At 37.2% G+C, this 5,524-nt stretch overlaps 1 pseudogene; it reads left to right on the top strand.

Moving 5' to 3' along the window:
* Positions 1-4,735, top strand: part of LOC105546688 — a 14,558-nt pseudogene extending 9,823 nt beyond the window's left edge.
* The last annotated feature ends 789 nt before the right edge of the window (positions 4,736-5,524 follow it).

Raw genomic sequence — 5,524 nt, 5'->3', positions numbered from 1 at the left:
TCACTGGGGTTTGAGTACAGTGGTGCAGTCACAGCTCACTGCAGCCTCCACCTTCTGAGCTCAGGTGATTCTCCCACCTTAGCCTCCCAAGTGGCTGGGACTACAGGTGCCCACCACCATAACTGGCTAATTTTTTGCATTTTTCAGAGACAGGGTTTTGCCATGTTGTCCAGGCTAGTTTTGAACTCCTGGGGTCAAGCAATCTGCCTACCTTGGCCTCCCAAAGTGCTGAGATTACAGGTGTGAGCCACAGCACCCAACCAGCAATTTCTTAAAATAAGACAATAATAAAGTTTACTGCAATGATTGACTGCTCCTTTTACAAATGATTTATCTGTAGCATGTGATGCTGTTTGATAGCATTTTACCCACAGTAGAACTTCTTTCAAATTTGGAGTCAATCCTCTCAAACACTGCTACTGCTTTATCGACTGAGTTTATGTAATATTCTAAATCATTTCTTGTCATTTAACAATGTTCACAGCATCTTCACCAGCAGCATAGTCATCTCAATAAACCATTTTCTTTCTCATCCATAAGAATTCTACATACATTCAAGTTTTATCATTCGATTGCAGCAATTCAGTCACATACTTAGGCTCCACTTCTAATTCTAGTTGTCTTGCCATTTCCACCACATCTGTAGTTACTCCACTGAGTCTAGAACCCCTCAAGGTCATCTATAAAGGTTCAAATAAACTTCTTCCAAACTATTGTTAATGCTGATATTTTGACCTTCTCCCATTAATCATAAATGTTCTTTACATTATTTAGAATGGAGAATCTTTCCTGGAAAGTTTTCAGTTGACTTTGCCCTGATTCATCAGAGGGATCCCTGTGTAGGGCAGCTATAGCCCAGTGAAATGCATTGCTTAAATATTAAAACTTAAAAGCAGAAATCAAATCAGTCCTTGATCCGTAGGCTGAAGAGTGGAAATTGTGTTAGCAGGGATGAAATCACTGTACATCTCCATCAGAGTTTTGGGGCGACAAGGTGCATTGTCAATGAGCAGTAATACATTGAAAGGAATCTTCTTCTTTTCTGAGTAGTCGGTCTCAACAGTGGGCTTAAAATATTCAGAAACCCTACTAGCATTAAGAATGTGGCGAAGTGTTTTACAAGTCCTCAATTCTTAGCAGACATAAGATAGTTTATATTGGAGAGAAACTTTACAAACCTGAAAGATGTGACAATGCTTTTAACAATACCTCAAACTTTTGAAAATATAAAATAAATCATAATGGTCCTAGACCCCAGAAATGTGAAGAATCTGTCAAAGCCTTTAAATGGTTGTCACCCATGATTTTAGGTAAGATAATTCATATTGTAGAAAACTACATGTGTGAAGAATGTGACAAAACTTTAAACTAATGCTCACATTTTATTGCACAAGAAAGCGTTTTTACTTGAGAAAAAATTGTACAAATATAAAGAACATGATACTTGCTCATATCTTACTCAACATCCAAGAGTTCATACTTAATAAAAGCATTGTAATTGCTATTACTGTCAAAATGTCTTTCAGGAAATATAAACCATTAAAGTGAAGAGGAGCATTCATTCTGAAGACTAACATTACAAATATAAAGAGGGTTGTAGTACCATTACTTGTGTCATAGATGTTATTGTGCAGATTTTCTATTAGAGGAAAACCCTGAAGTAGTTTCTCAAAACTTGTTCAACATCAGGGAATTTACACTGGAGAAAACCCTAATAAATGTAATGAGTTTGAATAAAGATTTGCTCAAAAATGACAGTTAAGAAAACACCAGAGAGTTCATAGTAAAATATACTTTTACAGATGCAGTAAATATGAAAAAAATACATTTACTTCAAAATTAAGTCAAAATTATGTCTATGTCAACATCAGATAATTCACAGTAGAAATAACTAAGACATTGATCCTTTAGACATTACACTAAATCAGAGTATTGTGTGTAGAAAATTTTCCCAAACTAAAGTTGTTAGATAAATTATTTGTATATAACTTTAAAAGAAGATTGGAGAGTTGTATTTGCATTCAAACTATACTATTTTCATGGAAAAAACTGACAGATTTTTTTGGAAAGTAAATAATGATATAATTCAACTCACAAATTACTTCATGCTGTGTCTTTAATTTTTATGGTCATAATAAAAACTATATAGAAGTATAAATAAAAAATTCAGTATACCATGCTGCAAGCAGATGTACTGTCATCCAGGCTTTGTTGCTCAATTTACAGAACACGGCAGAGTAGATTTAGCATAATGCTTAAGGGCCCTAGGATTTTTGGACTGGTTACTGAGCATTGGCTTCAACTTAAAGTCACCAGCTGCATTAGCGCCTAACAAGAGTGTCAGCCTGTCCTTTGAAGTTTGAAGCCAGATATTGACTTCTCCTCTGTAGCTATGAGAGTCCTAGATGGCATCTTTTTCCAATAGTACCTTGATCAGCAACCTTAGTTAGATCTGGATAACCTGTGGCAGCTTCTACAGCAGCACTTTGCTGCTTCATCTCGCACTTCTATGTTATGAAGACAGCTTCTTTCCTTAAACCTCATGAACCAACATGTTTTTAGCTTAAAAACTTTTCTTCGGTAGCTTCCTCATCTCTCTCAGCCTTTGTAGAAGGGAAGAGAATTAGGGCCTTGCTCTGGATGAGGCTTTGGCTTAAGGGAATGTTGTGCCTGGTTTGATCTTCTATCCAGACCACTCAAACTTTTTCCATATCAGCAATAAGACTGTTTCACTTTCTTATCATTCATATGTTCACTGGAGTATCACTTTTAATTTTTCTCAAGCTTTTCTTTTGTATCCAGAACTTGGCTGTTTGGTCCAGGAGGCCTGGCTTTCAACCTATCCTGGCTTTTGACATGCCTTCCTCATTAAGCTTAGTTATTTCTGGCTTTTGATTTAAAGTGAGAGATACGTGACTTTCCTTTCATTTGAACAAGTAGAGGCCATTGTAAGATTGTTAATAGACTTAATTTCAATATTGCTGCGTCTCAGGGAATAGGGAGGCCCGAGGAGAGGGAGAGAAACAGAGGAAGAGTTAATTAGCAGAACAGTTAGAACAAACATTGATTGTTTTCTGTTTTATATGAATGTGATTCTTAGTGCCCTAAAATGATTATAATAGGAACATGAAAGATTAGTGATTACAAATCACCATAACAGATACAATAATAATGAGAAAGTTGGAAATATTGGAAAAATTACTGAGTTGTTAGGTAGAGGCATAAATTAAGCACATGCTGTTGGAAAAACGGTGCAGATAGACGTGCACAACTCAGGGGTGCCACAAACATTCAGTTTATAAAAAAGCATAATATCTGTGAAAGGCAATAAAGGGAAGTGCAATAAAATGAAACAGAATAAAATGAAGTGCACTTGTATAATGATTTTAATATATGCACCAGAAATTACATTAGGAAAATATTAAGAACTATATTGTATGAAGATATTTGGGAGTCACCATCTTTACCAAGGTATGCATGTTTGCATCACGAATAATTGGACAAATTAACGTCACGCCTGTACTCCTGAAATGCAGCTAGGAGGGTGCCATTCTTTTTAAATGTGAAAAGTTAATAATCCAAATCAAAACATGAGGAACATTGTACACTCCCAGTCTGAAGAGCATTCTACTAAATAACTGCTATATCAAATTCAAAACATCAATGTCTGGAGAGGCAAAAAAAAAAGTTTGAGTAAATATTATAGATGCAAGGAACTTAAAGATAGGTGACATTAAATATAATATGTAATCTTGGATTAGGTTCTGGGTGAGTGGAGGTGGAAGGAGTATATTGTATATTAGAAAAAAAATTCAATATTAAATTTCCTGATTTTAGTAATTGTACTATAGCCAGGTTAGTAAGTGTGTTTGTTCATGGTGAAAACACAAAGAACTTAGGGATAAATAGGCCTGCCGGGGAATGGCATGATCTTGGGACTCATCTGTCTGGACCACAGTCTGCACACCCCCATGTACTTCTTCCTCTAACACCTGGCCATCACAGACATGTCCTATGCTTCCAACAGTGTTCCCAAGATGTTAGTGGATCTTGCGAACCAGAAAAGCACCATCTCCTTTGTACCATGCATAATGCAGACATTCTTGTATTTGGCTTTTGCAAACACAGAATGTCTGATTTTGGTGGTGATGTCCTATGATCGCTATGTAGCCATCTCCTGCTCCCTACGTTACAATGTCCTCATGAGCTGGAGATTGTGCACTGTCCTGGCTGTGGCATCCTGGGAACTCAGCTTCCTCCTGGCTCTGGTCCATTCATTTAGTTCTCATTCTGAGGCTGCCCTTCTGTGGGCTCATGAAATCAACCATTTCTTCTGTGAAATCCTGTCTGTCCTCAAGTTGGCCTGTGCTGACACCTGGCTCAACCAGGTGGTCATATTTTCTGCTTCCGTGTTCATCCTGGTGGGGCCGCTCTGCCTGGTGCTGGTCTCTTACCTGAGCATTCTGGCAGCCATGCTGAGGATCCAGTCTGGGGAGGGCCGCAGAAGGGTCTTCTCCATCTGCTCCTCTCACTTCTGTGTGTGGGGCTCTTCTTTGGCAGTGCCATTGTCATGTACATGGCCCCCAAGTCCCGCCATACTGAGGAGCAGCAGAAGGTCCTTTCCCTGTTTCATAGCCTTTTCAATCAGATGCCGAACCCTCTAATCCACAGCTTGAGGAATGCAGAGGTCAAGAGCATCCTGAGGAGGACACTGAGGAAGGAGAGACTGATGTAAGACCTCTCAAAGGGCACCAGGAGGAGAGGGCCCTGCTCCCTACAAAATGTGGAAGTTGGCTTTTTTGTCTTCTGCTAGGATAAATGCCACCTTAAAATTAAATATTTATTAACTTAAACATATAAACTGAAATCTTAAACTCTTGAGAGGAAAATAGAAGAATACCTTCATTAATTAGGTAGAAATGTATTTGTAGAAAAGACACAATAATCAATAGAAGTAAAATTTGAATAATTAACATTGAAAATTTTTGAAATTAATCACTGTGCTTATCAAAATCTCCATTAAGAAACAAGAAATGCATCCACAAAGTGATAAAATTCACTGTCCTGTATCCAGCAAAGAACTATAGACAATATATAAAAAGAGCTCCTTCAAATTAATATTAAAAGACAAACAAATTTTATAAAATGGGCAAAGTGCTTGAACAGACACTTCTCAAAAGAAATGCAAGTGGTCAATAAACATATAAGATGCTGCTCTACACCATTAGTCAGCAAGAAAATGTAAATTAGTTACCATCAGGTAGCATTTTATATCCCCTCGACTGTCTAAAATTTTTAATGGATTATTCATTACTGAAATGATTGGAAATCTAACTCCAATAACTGGGAAACAGTTAATACTAGTAAAGTTTGTACCCATTGAATTAACATGTTAGAGCACATTATATATTCTCTGGGTCAACAGTTAGTGACTTTTTCCTGTTAGAGGCCACAGAAAAATATATAAGACTTTGAGGACCATCTTCTTCATCATAAAAATTCAACTCTGGAAAAGCAGTCATAG

This window comes from Mandrillus leucophaeus, unplaced genomic scaffold (assembly GCF_000951045.1).
Source record: "Mandrillus leucophaeus isolate KB7577 unplaced genomic scaffold, Mleu.le_1.0 Scaffold365, whole genome shotgun sequence".
NCBI classification, from domain to species: domain Eukaryota; kingdom Metazoa; phylum Chordata; class Mammalia; order Primates; family Cercopithecidae; genus Mandrillus; species Mandrillus leucophaeus.
Note: the sequence above shows the minus strand (reverse complement) of the source record. Positions and strands in the feature narration are given on the sequence as shown.